Source organism: Zalophus californianus, chromosome 8, assembly GCF_009762305.2.
Source record: "Zalophus californianus isolate mZalCal1 chromosome 8, mZalCal1.pri.v2, whole genome shotgun sequence".
Classification (NCBI taxonomy): domain Eukaryota; kingdom Metazoa; phylum Chordata; class Mammalia; order Carnivora; family Otariidae; genus Zalophus; species Zalophus californianus.
Window position 1 is genome coordinate 64152074 of NC_045602.1, and position 14787 is coordinate 64166860.

The 14787-nt window shown below is 38.3% G+C and overlaps 1 pseudogene; it reads left to right on the forward strand.

Annotated features, from left to right (window-relative positions):
• Positions 1-208: 208 nt before the first annotated feature.
• On the forward strand, positions 209-14517 carry LOC113923607 (annotated as a pseudogene).
• The last annotated feature ends 270 nt before the right edge of the window (positions 14518-14787 follow it).

Sequence of the window (14787 nt, forward strand, 5' to 3'; positions counted from 1 at the left end):
ATGAGAGATATAAGAAACTCTTTGTACTATTCTTGAACATTTCTGTAAGTCTAAAATTAGATTAAAAAGTTTTTGAATAAATTTTTAAAAGGGACTTTGAAGTAGAAACTTGGGGACCCATGATGTCTTCAACTTCCTCATTTTGTACATTATAGGCCCCCAAATATTGAAGGACTTACCTACGGTACACAGTTTGGGAAAGGCCAGGATGAGAACTGAGAGCATTGCCAAGTTTTCGGTATTACTTTCCTGTGGTCCAGTGTATAAAAATAGGAGCTTCATTCCTCAGAAATTGTTAACTATTGGGCATCCTGTCTGAATTAGACCTTCCCTAGGAAGTTTCAGCTTCCAGGGTTTATGCAATGTGGAGATGAATGTCAAAATTCTTTTACATATCTTTTGTCATACTGTCAGTATGCATTACATTGACTAAATTACATTGAATAAATACAGCAGGGACAAAAATGCTCTATCGCCGATAGTCTTGCTTGTCTATACTGAAGATTAGTAAAGCTGCCAGATGTTACTAATTTAAGGGGAAAAAAATCAAAATTTATAAACAAGATAGGTAGGAGCAAGATGGCGGAGGAGTAGGAGACCTGGATTTCGTATGGTCTCAGGAATTCAGCTGAATAGGGATCAAACCATTCTGAACACCTACAAACTCAACAGGAGGTCCAAGAGGAGAGTAGCAACAACTCTCTGAACAGAGAAGCAACCAGTTACTGGAAGGTAGGACATGCGGAGAAGTGAATCCGAGGCGATATTCGGGAGGATAGACGGCGGGGGAGGGGGCCTCCATCGGCCGCTTCTGGCAAGTGCTAGAGCTGCGGAGCCCAAAATCGGAACATTTAGAAGCCGGCTCTGCTGAGGGACGTTGCACCAGTGGCTAAGCGGGGGGTGGAAACCTCGCGGGACAGTGTGGTCTCAGGACCCTCGGGGTCACAGAAAGACCAGGGGTGCCTGAGTGCGGCAGAGCTCCCAGGTATCGGAGCGGGGAAGACGGCTGCAGAGATGGAGCCGAGGCGTGGGCTCTCAGCTCGGGGTTGCCATAAACTGTGACTGCGGCCCAGTCGGGCCACTGCTCCTCCAGCAGGGACCCAACAAGCGGCAGATCCGGGGAGACTCCCCTTCCTTCCCGGGGAGGAGCGGTGCGGAAGCGCACCGCAGGGATCTGCTGGGTTTGGAGACTCCACACGGGGTCAGGTGCCAGACATAGAAATGCTCGGTCACAGGCCGGGTGAGCACGGAGTGCGGCCAGAGACCGGGGAGACGGGAGTGACTGCTTTTCTCTGGGGGCGCACTGAGGAGTGGGGCCCCAAGTTCTCAGCTCCTCCGAGTGGAGATTGGGAGGCCACCATTTTCACCCTGGTCCTCCAAAGCTATACCAGAGCTTGCAGGGAACAAAAGCTCCTGAGAGCAAACCCGAGCAGCTTGCTTAGCCGGGACCGACAAGGGCGGGGCAATTCTGCCTCCGGCAAAGACATTTGGGAACCACGCAACAGGCCGCTCCCCCAGAAGATCAGCACAAACAGCCAGCCAGCCAAGACCAAGTTTACCGATCAAGGAGAATGGGAGAACTCCAGCACTGGGGGAATACTGCACATAGAATTCATGGCTTTTTTTTACCATGATTCATTAGTTTTTCAAAGTTAATTTTTTTAAACTTTTTTTTTAATTTTTTCTTTTTCCCTTTTTCAACCAACATCTTATCAATCCCTTTTTTTAAAAAAAACATTTTTTATTTATCATTTTTAGAGTCATATTTTATCCCTTCATAGTAGTTAGCCTTATTTTTGGCATATATATATAAATTGTTCTCTCTTTAAAATTTTGACATACAGTTTCTTCTAACAGATCAAAATATACCCTAAATCACTAGTGTATGGCTTTGTTCTAGTCTCCTGCCTGATCACATTCTCTCCCTTTGTTTTTTCTTTTTCTTTCTTTTTTTTTAAATCTTCTTTCTTTTTTCAAACAACTTCTTATCGTATCAATTCCTTTTATAAGATCTTTTATAATTTTCATCTTTACAGTCATCTTCCATCCCTTCATTGTATCAATCATTATTTTGTACATATATAAGTCTTTCTTCCTTTAAAATCTTAGGAGGCACTTTTTTCTAACAGACCAAAATACGCCCAAAATCTAGTGTGGGGCACTGATCTATGCACTAGCCTGATCATATTTGATCATATTCGTTTTTTTTTTCGTATTGTTCTGTTTTTGTATTTATCTTTTTCTCTTTGTTTTTTTTTTCTTTCTTTTCTCTTTCTCTCTCTTTTTTTTTTTCCTTTCTTTCTCTTTCTTTTCCCCTGGTTTCAGGTCTTTTCTGATTTGTATAGAGTATATTTGCTGGGGACATTGTTAACCCGTTAGCATTTTGTTCTCTCATTCATCTATTCTCCTCTGGACAAAATGACAAGACAAAAAAAATCACCTCAGCAAAAAGAACAAGAGATAGTACCTTCAGCCAGGGAACTACTCAATACGGACATTAGTACGATGTTGGACCTAGAGTTCAGAATCATGACTAAAAAGATACTAGCTGGGCTTGAAAAAAGTGTGGAAGTTATTAGAAAAACACTTTCTGGAGAAATAAAAGAACTAAAATCGAACCAAGTCGAAATCAAAAAGGCTACTAATGAGGTGCAATCAAAAATGGGGGCACTAACTGCTAGGATAAATGAGGCAGAAGAGAGAATCAGCGATATAGAAGACCAAATGATGGAAAATAAAGAGGCTGAGAAAAAGAGAGAGTAACAACTACAGGATCACGAGGGCAGAATTCGAGAGATAAGCGATACGATAAGATGAAACATTAGAATAATTGGGATCCCAGAAGAAGAAGAAAGAGAGAGAGGGGCAGAAGGTATATTGGAGCAAATAATAGCAGAGAACTTCCCTAATGTAAGGAAGGAAACAGGCATCAAAATCCAGGAGGCACAGAGAACCCCTCTCAAAGTCAATAAAAATAGGTCAACACCCCGACATCTAATAGTAAAACTTACGAGTCTCAGAGACAAAGAGAGAATCCTGAAAGCAGCTCGGGAGAAGAGATATGTAACCTACAATGGTAGAAATATTAGACTGGCAACAGACCTATCCACAGAGACCTGGCAGGCCAGAAAGGACTGGCATGATATCTTCAGAGCACTAAACAAGAAAAATATGCAGCCAAGAATACTATATCCAGCTAGGTGGTCATTGAAAATTGAAGGAGAGTTAAAAAGCTTCCAGGACAAACAAAAACTAAAGGAATTTGCAAACACGAAACCAGCCCTCCAAGAAATATTGAAAGGGGTCCTCTACGCAAAGAGAGAGCCTAAAAGCAGCATAGATCAGAAAGGAACAGAGACAATATACAGTAACAGTCACCTTACAGGCAATACAATGGCACTAAATTCTTACCTTTCAATAGTTACCCTGAATGTAAATGGGCTAAATGCCCCAATCAAAAGACACAGGCTATCAGATTGGATTAAAAAACAAGACCCGTTGATATGCTGTCTGCAAGAGACTCATTTTAGACCCAAAGTCACCCCCAGATTGAAAGTGAGGGGGTGGAAAACCATTTATCATGCTAATGGACACCAAAAGAAAGCTGGGGTGGCAATCCTTATATCAGACAAATTAGATTATAACCAATGACTGTAATAAGAGATGAGGAAGGACACTATATCCTACTTAAAGGGTCTATCCAACAAGAAGATCTAACAATTGTAAGTATCTATGCCCCGAACATGGGAGCAGCCAATTATATAAGGCAATTAATAACAAAGGCAAAGAAACACGTTGACAACAATACAATACTAGTGGGGGACTTTAACTCCCCCCTGACTGAAATGGACAGATCATCTAAGCAAAAGATCAACAAGGAAATAAAGACTTTAAATGACACACTGGACCAAATGGACTTCACAGACATATTCAGAACATTCCATCCCAAAGCAATGGAATACACATTCTTCTCTAGTGCCCATGAAACATTCTCCAGAATTGATCACATCCTAGGTCACAAATCAGGTCTCAACAGGTACGAAAAGATTGGGATTATTCCCTGCATATTTTCAGACCACAATGCTTTGAAACTAGAACTCAATCACAAGAGGAAAGTCGGAAAGAATTCAAATACATGGAGGCTAAAGAGCATCCTACTAAAGAATGAATGGGTCAACCAGTAATTAAAGAAGAATTAAAAAAATTCACAGAAACCAATGAAAATGAAAACATAACTGTTCCAAATCTTTGGGATACAGCAAAGGCAGTCCTGAGAGGAAAGTATATAGCAATACAAGCCTTTCTCAAGAAATAAGAAAGGTCTCAAATACACAACCTAACCCTACACCTAAAGGAGCTGGAGAAAGAACAGCAAAGAAAGCCTAAACCCAGCAGGAGAAGAGAAGTAATAAAGATCAGAGCAGAAATCAATGAAATAGAAACCAAAAGAACAGTAGAACAGATCAACGAAACTAGGAGCTGGTTCTTTGAAAGAATTAACAAGATTGATAAACCCCTGGCCAGACTTATCAAAAGAAAAGAGAAATGACCCAAATCAACAAAATCATGAATGAAAGAGGAGCGATCACAACCAACAGCAAAGAAATACAAACAATTATAAGAACATATCATGAGCAACTCTATGCCAGGAAATTAGATAACCTGGAAGAAATGGGTGCATTCCTAGAGCTGTATCAACTACCAAAATTGAACCAGGAAGAAATAGAAAACCTGAACAGACCTATAACCACTAAGGAAATTGAAGCAGTCATCAAAAATCTCCTAACAAACAAAAGCCCAGGGCCAAATGGCTTCCCAGGGGAATTCTATCAGACATTTCAAGAAGAATTCATACCTATTCTCCTGAAACTGTTCCAAAAAATAGAAATGGAAGGAAAACCTCCAAACTCATTTTATGAGGCCAGCATTACCTTGATCCCAAAACCAGACAAAGACCCCATTAAAAAGGAGAATTACTGACCAACATCCTTGATGAACACGGATGCAAAAATTCTCACCAAAATACTAGCCAACAGGATCCAACAGTCCATTAAAAGGATTATTCACCATGACCAAGTGGGATTTATCCCTGGGCTGCAAGGCTGGTTCAACATCTGCAAATCAATCAACGTGATACAATGTATTAACAAAAGAAAGAACAAGAATCATATGATCCTCTCAATAGATGCAGAAAAAGCATTTAACAAAGTACAGCATCCTTTCTTGATCAAAACTCTTCAGAGTATAGGGATAGAGGGTACATACCTCAATATCATCAAAGCCATCTATGAAAAACCTACAGCGAATATCATTCTCAATGGGGAAAAGCTTAGAGCTTTTCCCCTAAGGTCAGGAACGCGGCAGGGATGTCCACTATCACCACTGCTATTCAACATAGTAGTAGAAGTCCTAGCCACAGCAATCAGACAACAAAAAGAAATCAAAGGCATCCAAATCAGCAAAAAGGAAGTCACACTCTCACTCTTTGCAGATGATATGATACTGTATGTGGAAAACCCAAATGACTCCACTCCAAAACTGCTAGAACTCATACAGGAATTCATTCAAGTAGCAGGATATAAAATCAATGCACAGAAATCAGTGACATTCCTATACACCAACAACAAGACAGAAGAGAGACAAATCAAGGAGTCGATCCCATTTACAATTGCACCCAAAACCATAAGATACCTAGGAATAAATTTAACCAGAGGCAAAGGTCTGTACTCAGAAAAGTATAAAATACTCATGAAAGAAATTGAAGAAGACACAAAGAAATGGAAAAACGTTCCATGCTCATGGATTGGAAGAACAAACATCGTGAAGATGTCAATGCTACCTAGAGCAATCTACACATTCAATGCAATCCCCATCAAAATACCATCCACTTTTTTCAAAGAAATGGAACAAATAATCCTAAAATTTGTATGGAACCAGAAGAGACCCCGAATAGCCAGAGGAATCTTGAAAAAGAAAAGCAAAGCTGGCGGCATCACAATTCTGGACTTCCAGCTCTATTACAAAGCTGTCATCATCAAGAGAGTATGGTACTGGCACAAAAACAGACACATAGATCAATGGAACAGAATCAAGAGCCCAGAAATGGACCTTCAACTCTATGGTCAACTAATCTTCGACAAAGCAGGAAAGAATGTCCAATGGAAAAAAGACAGTCTCTTCAACAAATGGTGTTGGGAAAATTGGACAGCCACATGCAGAAGAATGAAACTGGACCATTTCCTTACACCACACACAAAAATAGACTCCAAATGGTTGAAAGACCTAAACGTGAGACAGGAGTCTATCAACATCCTAAAGGAGAATACAGGCAGCAATCTCTTCGACCTCAGCCGCAGCAACTTCTTCCTAGAAACATCGCCAAAGGCAAGGGAAGCAAGGGCAAAAATGAACTCTTGGGATTTCATCAAGATAAAAAGCTTTTGCACAGCAAAAGAAACAGTCCACAACACCAAAATACAACCGACAGAATGGGAGAAAATATTTGCAAATGACATATCAGATAAAGGGCTAGTGTCCAAAATCTATAAAGAACTTATGAAACTCAACACCCAAAGAACAAATAATCCAATCAAGAAATGGGCAGAAGACATGAACAGACATTTTTCCAAAGAAGACATCCAGATGGCCAACAGACACATGAAAAAGTGCTCAACATCGCTCGGCATCAGGGAAATCCAATCAAAACGTCGATGAGATACCACCTCACACCAGTCAGAATGGCTAAAATTAACAAGTCAGGAAACGACAGATGTTGGCGGGGATGCGGAGAAAGGGGAACCCTCCTACACTGTTGGTGGGAATGCAAGCTGGTGCAGCCACTCTGGAAAACAGTATGGAGGTTCCTCAAACAGTTGAAAATAGATCTACCATACGATCCAGCAATTGCACTACTGGGTATTTACCCCAAACATACAAATGTAGGGATCTGAAGGGGTACGTGCACCCCAATGTTTATAGCAGCAATGTTCACAATAGCCAAACTGTGGAAAGAGCCAAGATGTCCATCGACAGATGAATGGATAAAGAAGATGTGGTATATATACACAATGGACTATTATGCAGCCATCAAAAGGAATGAGATCTTGCCATTTGCAATGACCTCGATGGAACTGGAGGGTGTTATGCTGAGTGAAATAAGTCAATCAGAGAAAGACATGTATCATATGACCTCACTGATAAGAGGAATTCTTACTCTCTGGAAACAAACTGAGTGTTGTTGGAGTGGTGGGAGGTGGGAGGGATGGGGTGGCTGGGTGATAAGACATTGGGTAGGGTATGTGCTATGGTGAGCGCTGTGAATTGTGCAAGATTGTTGAATCACAGATCTGTACTTCTGAAACAAATAATGCAACATATATTAAGAAAAAAGAAAAAGAAGAAGATAGCAGGAGGGGAAGAATGAAGGGGAGTAAGTCGGAGGGGGAGACGAACCATGAGAGACGATGGACTGTGAAAAACAAACTGAGGGTTCTAGAGGGAGGGGGTTGGGGGGATGGGTTAGTCTGGTGATGGGTATTAAAGAGGGCACATTCTGCATGGAGCACGGGGTGTTATGCACAAACAATGAATCATGGAACACTACATCAAGAACTAATGATGTAATATATGGCGATTAACATAACAATAAAAAATTTAAAAAAGAAGGAACTTATAAAAAATTTATAAACAAGATATATTTAATTATATTTATTCACACTTTTAAAAATCCTCAACTTTTGAAATATGAATATCAAGATTCCTTAATTTGGGAAGAAATGTTTGATTCACAAAATAGTAAGTTATACAGGCTAGAAGAACATTTATTTAAAAAATATTTTTCTTTAATTTCAAGACATCAGTTATAACTTAAAGAATTTTTATTTGTTTTTAGCACAGAGACAAGAACTATTTAACCTGCAATGCTGTCTCATTACCTTATTCATTAACTGTCCAGTTTAGCATTCAGTCAATGAATGTTATCTTTAGGCCTGACAATAATTTTCCTAAATTTCTTTATTGAAAGGTATTCTTCTCATGTCCATCAAAGTAGAAATTAACAACAAAAAATATATATAAAATATGTTAATGGTGGAAGCAAAAAAAAGGGGGGGAATCAGCTCTTAGTTGGATTCACGTTATTTATAGTTATGAGTCGTCAGGCATATATTTCCAAGCTGAGAGCCTTAGAAGTTTGGTAAGCCCCATAACTACTCTTGAGAGTTACTTATGTGGTATGAAGTGAGTTAGGCTGGTTAGAGCTGCCTGTTCCCACATATCTCCACTGCTGAATTGCCCATTACCTGGGACTCTGGCATTAGTGTTTTAGAGATAATACCTATCTATGATAAGAGGAGAGGACGCTTATCAGAGAGCCTTGGATTTGGGGTTGTAGGACGTTTTACCAATAATTGTTTTTGTTGCCTTAGACATACCACTTTATATCTCTTGTTCTACATTTCCCTTCTGAAAAAGTTTCTTCAATTTTATCATTCTATCTCTAGTATTGAAGAAAATGCCACTAAAGTCCACAGAACTGCTGTTCCTGGACCTTGTCTGACTCTATCACGGTGTTACCTTTCTATCTTCCTTGCCAGGAATATAATTCATATGCCAAATTTTAAACCAGTTTTAAATATTTGTATATATTCTTTTTTAAATTTAAATTCAATTAATTTACATATAGTTTATTATTAGTTTCAGAGGTAGAGTTCAGTGATTTATCAGTTGTATATAACACCCAGTGCTCATTCCATCACATGCCCTCCTTAAGGCCCATCACCCTGTTACCCATCTCCCCACCCTCCTCCTCTCCAGCAACTCTCAGTTTGTTTTCTGTGGTTAAGAGTCTTTTATGGTTTGTTCCCCTCTCTGATTACATCCTATTTATTTGTCCCTCCCTTCCATTATGATCATTTGTTTTGTTTCTTAAATTTTACATGAGTGAGGTCATATGATACATGTCTTTCTCTGATTGACTTATTTCACTCAGCATAACACCCTCTAGTTCCATCCACGTCATTGCAAATGGCAAGATTTCATTTTTTGATGGCTAATATTCCATTGTGTATATATACCACCTCTTCTTTACCCATTCATCTGTCGATGGACATCTTGGCTCTTTCCACAGTTTGGCTATTGTGGACATTGCTGCTATAAACCTTGCGGTGCACGTACCCCTTCAGATCCTTACATTTGTATCTTTGGAGTAAATACCTGGTAGTGCAACTGCTGGGTCGTAGGGTAGCTCTATTTTTAACTTTTTGAGGAACCTCATACTGTTTCCAGAGTGGCTGCACCAGTTTGCATTCCCACCAACAGTGTAGGAGGGCTCCCCCTTTCTCCACATCCTTGCCAACATTTGTTTCCTGACGTTAATTTTAGCCATTCTGACTGGTGTGAGGTGGTATCTCATTGTGGTTTTGAGTTGTATTTCCCTGACTCTGAGTGATGTGGAGCATTTTTTCATGTGTCTGTGGGCCATTTGGATGTCTTCTTTGGAGAAATGTCTGTTCATGTCTTCTGCCTATTTCTTTTTTTTTTAATTTTATTTTATTATGTTAATCACCATACATTACATCATTAGTTTTTGATGTAGTGTTCCATGATCCATTGTTTGCATATAACACCCAGTACTCCATTCAATACATGACTCTTTCCTTTTCTGTGCAGAACGTTTTTATCTTGATGAAGTCTCAATGGCTCATTTTTGCCTTTGTTTTCCTTGCCTTTGGAGATGTGTCTCGCAAGAAGTTGCTGTGGCTGAGGTCAAAGAGATTGCTGTCTGTGTTCTCCTCTAGGATTTTGATGGATTCCTGTCTCACATTTAGGTCTCTCATCCATTTGGAGTCTATTTTTGTGTGTGGTGTAAGGAAACGGTCCAGTTTCATTCTTCTGCATGTGGCTGTCCTATTTTCCCAACACCATTTGTTGAAGAGACTGTCTTTTTTCAATTGGATATTCTTTCCTGCTTTGTTGAAGATTAGTTGACCATAGAGTTGAGGTCCATTTCTGGGTTCTCTATTCTGTTCCATTGATCTATATGTCTGTTTTTGTGACAGTACCGTACTGTCTTGATGGTTACAGCTTTGTAATAGAGCTGGAAGTCTGGTATTGTGATGCCACCAGCTTTGGTTTTCTTTTTCAATATTCCCCTGGCTAGTCAAGGTCTTTTCTGGTTCCATACAAATTTTATGATTATTTGTTCCAGCTCTAGGAAAAATGTTGATGGTATTTTGATAGGGATTGCATTGAACATATAGATTGCTGTAGATAGCATAGACATTTTAACAATATTTGTTCTTCTAATCCATGAGCATGGAATATTTTTCCATTTCTTTGTGTCTTCTTCAGTTTTTTTCATGAGTGTTTTATGGTTTTCAGAGTACAGATCCCTTACCTCTTTGGTTTATTCCTAAGTATAGTGAACAGGGAATGAGGTTCTGGGGCAAAACTCTCTTATCAAAAAACTTACATTTGTCAGAGATAGTAAATATAACTTCCATTTAATGGTTTAAGGTTCAAATAACACATATCACTTAATCTTCTAAATAGCCCCAAAATAGATATTATGTGATTTTATGGAAGTTGAATCTGGAGCTAAGAGAATGGATGCCTAGGATCATCCATTAGTTAGTGAAAATTGGAGCACATCCAGCTACCCCACTTTCCACTCTATCATACTGTCTTGTGGACACAACAATTAGCATAAATTATTTGATAAACAGAGTGTTCTGGAACCACATATGGACTCTTAAGTCTTTTTGAGTATCTGTGCTTAATAATAAGTGGGTGAAAGGAAAAGAGGAAGACAAGTATTATTTGACATTGTATTTTGTTTTAGCCTGTGCAGTTGGTGCCTCCTTTGGGCATTTCTCCCTACAATCTCCTCACAGTATTCACATGGAATAAGCAGTGGTAGCTTGGGAAATTCTTTTATAGGAATAACTCTCTTGACTTTGAGGTATAGAAAGAGAAAGACTTTGAATGAATACACTTGAAAGTGAACACTGCATTATATGAGATTTGAAATAAATCAAACCTAAAGAGCCTTACTTCTGAGCCTGTTCTTGAAAGGGATTGAGAAGGCAGAATGAGTCATGTATATAATCGAAATTAAAGAAAAACTGTCCAAAATTCTGACTGTCGCATTTCTAAAGTTAAAAAAAGTGAAAAATGTGATTGTATAGCAAATCTCATCCTGAAATCCTAGAAAATGACAGTTCTTAGGATTATAGGGAGGGGGCAAAGGAGGAAGACTGGTAATACAGAACAAAGAAAATTGAAGTAAAAATTCTTAGAGCTTAGAAAATATTAATTTTAGGTAAGAGAATAAATGAAATCTTTACTCAGGGAATCAGCAATAATAAGGCTGATTAGTCAAGTTAAAAACCTTTGATTTTAGAATCATGATTACATAGATATGAGAAAAATCCTAGCTTGTGGTTCTGGGCAGCTCCTTAATTACTATATATACGTACCTTATAGTACCTTAAGTATGATATCTGCAATACAAAAAATTTTGTGCAGGAAAAGCTGTGAAATGGATACCATACACCTTTATTACCTCTCAGCCTATAGCACCTCCCTTTTTGCTGTTTCTTTAACCAATACACACCTAGTGCAGAGTTTGGGCGATGACTGCTTAGCTTCTATCCTGACATCACTCACTTACCAACCTACTGACCCTGGGCCAGTATCATAACCAGGAGATTCCAGGACCCTTAGCGCAGTCTAAGGCCAAATCTATTCTGATTGGTTAGTGTCTGTACAATATTGATTTTTTTTAATATGACTAATAATACTCCCAGAATCAAGCATTCTCATTGTTTGTAGATGCATAAAACATTTCGGAAACATATACAAAACTGGTAACAGTAGTTACTACTAGGGATGGAACTTAGATGAAGGAGGGAGAAGGAAGAATTTCTTTTCACCATATATGATTTAGTTAAGTTTGTATCATGAGTATATATTGTCTCATCAAAGCAGTGATTCTTTTTTTCTTAAATTGAGCAAACTTATAAACATAAATCTAGGGAATCTATAAAATAATTAATTGAAATAAGCATTTCTATGATTCCCCTTAAAGAAGCAGCATATAGGAATTAATGGTGTCCTATCTGCAGTGTTTGTTTTTCATTTGTGTCTGAGCTGAAAACCTCTCATTCAATTTAGTACAAGTCAGTATTTGAAAGTATTTTGTAAAATCTTTCTTTTTTCCATTTTTAATTATCTGCAATAATTCTGAGAGGCAGTTGCCTTTATTATTGCATTTTATAGATAAGTATACTGGACTACAAAGGTATTTTTAAAGATTTTATTTATTTATTTGAGATAGAGAAAGAGCAAGAGAGAGAGCATGAACAGAGGGGGAGGGGTAGAGGGAGAAAGAGAAGCAGGGAGACTGACTCAGGGCTTGTAGGGATCGATCCTAGGACCCCAAAATCATGACCTGAGCTGAAGGCAGATGCTTAACCAACTGAGCTACCTAGGCACCTCTGGACAAAGATATTAATTAGCTTGCTTAAAATCACACAGCATATGAAAGATAAGATTCAAATCATTTTTTACTTTTTAAAAATTTTATTCTTGCTATTTTTTAAACAGATTTTATTTTTCAGAACAGTTTTAGGTTCATAGCAAAATTGAGCAGAAGGTATGAGATTTCCTATATAGCCTGTCCCCACACAAGCTTAGCTTACCCCATTATCAACATCCTTCAGTAGCATGGTACATTTCTTATAACTGATGAATCCACATTAACATATTATAATTACCCTAAATCCATAGTTTAGATTAGGATTAATTCTTGGTGTTTTATATTCTATGGGTTTTGACAAGTATATAATGACATGTATCCATTATTATGGTATCATACACAGTATTTTCAATGCCTTAAAAATTTTCTACACTTTGCCTATTCATCCCTCTCTTTCCCCTAAGCTATGGCAACTACTGATATTTTTACTGTTTCATAGTTTTGTCTTTCCTGAATGTCATATAGTTGGAATCATACAGTAATTAACCTTTTCTGATTGGCTTCTTTCACTGAGGAATATGCATTTAGGTTACCTTTATGTTTTTTAATAGCTTGATAGTTCATTTCTTACTATCACTAAATAATACTCCATTACCTGGATGCACCACAGTTTATCCATTCGCCTACTGATGGACATCTTAATTGCTTCCATGTTTTGGCAATTATAAACAAAGCTGCTGTAGACACCCATGAGCAGGTTTTGGTGTGGATATACATTTTCAGTTCTTTGGGTAAATACCAAGGAGCGCGATTGCTGGATCATATGGTAAGAGGCTATGTTTAGTTTTGTAGGAAACCTCCAAACTGTCTTTCAAAATGATTCTAACATTTTGCATTCCCACAAGAAATGAATGAGAATTCCTGATGCTTCATACTTCATCTGTATTTGGTGTTGCCTGCTCTAGAGTTTAGCCACTCTGACAGGTGTGTAGTGGTATCTCGTTGTTTTAATTTGCATTTCTCTAATGACATATCATGTGAAGCATCTTTTCATATGTGTATTTGCCATCTCTAACTTTTAAATTTGGGGGCCACAAATCTGTACACATTTTAAAACATTTGCCAGCAGATGTGGGGGGTCAACCTCTAGAATTAGAAATGAGTGTTAGCTGATGTCTGAGGGCTGAGAAGTTGTGTTTGGAACAGGCTGAGATAGATATCAGAGGACTTGGATCCCAGGTAAAGGACAGTATTCCAGTTATTAAACTTTCAACAAGTGGACCTTTTGAAAGTCATGATTTTCTTTGGAAAGACTTTTCTTATGTGAAAAGTTAATTTTCCCCAGTCATTCTCTTGAATTATCAGGGAAAAAAAAAAAAAAACAACTTTGCAGCTTGTTAGGTACTGAATTGTAGCCCCCAAATTCATAAATGGAAGCCCTGACTCCCAATGTGACAGCACTTGGAGATAGGGCCTTTAATGAGGTAATTAAGGTGAAATGAGGTCATAAGGGTGAGACCATAATTTCATCAATGTCCTCATAAGAAGCAGAAGAAACAGCAGAGATTTGCATGTGCAAAGGCCATGTGAGGACATAGAAAGAAGGCAGCTGTCTGTGAGCCAAGGACAAAGACCTTGGGAGAAACCCACCCTGCCAGTATTTTGATTTTGGACTTCCTGCTTTCACAATGTGGAAAAATAAATTTCTGTTTAAGCCACCCGGTCTGTGGTGGCTGTTTTGTTATGGCAGCCCTAGCTGACAAAAATACAGCTCAGCCAAAATGAAATGAATTTATCCACATTAAGACACACCCAGGGTCTATGTGCTCTACGAAAATTACAAGTTACAAATGGAATTCAAGGAACTGCAGTGGATTCAGTATCTTCCATTTTGTCCTGGCTCAAATCTTTCACTGGATATTTTGAGTAGTAATGATGAAACTATTGGTTTTTTTAAAGATATTTTTAATGAACCATAACAAAATAAAGGAATGGGAGAACCCCATGTGATGGCAGAATATAAGCTGGGTTTACTATAATGCAGTTGCACCATTCATGAAAACAGAAGGACTGCATCTTGTTAATATTTGTCTTTTTACTATAATTTGATGTACACAACATTAAAAGTACTGGTACATAGCAGTTTTTGCCCCCCAAAAGTAAAATTCTGCTCCTGCAAAAACAAACAAAATATATGCTAAAAGCATGAATCCTCCAGTATAACATTTTGTCTGATTTAAAATGATTCAAAACATTAACAAATGACATGACAACTAAAGGAACACAGTTGGATTTTCTTGTCTCAAAAA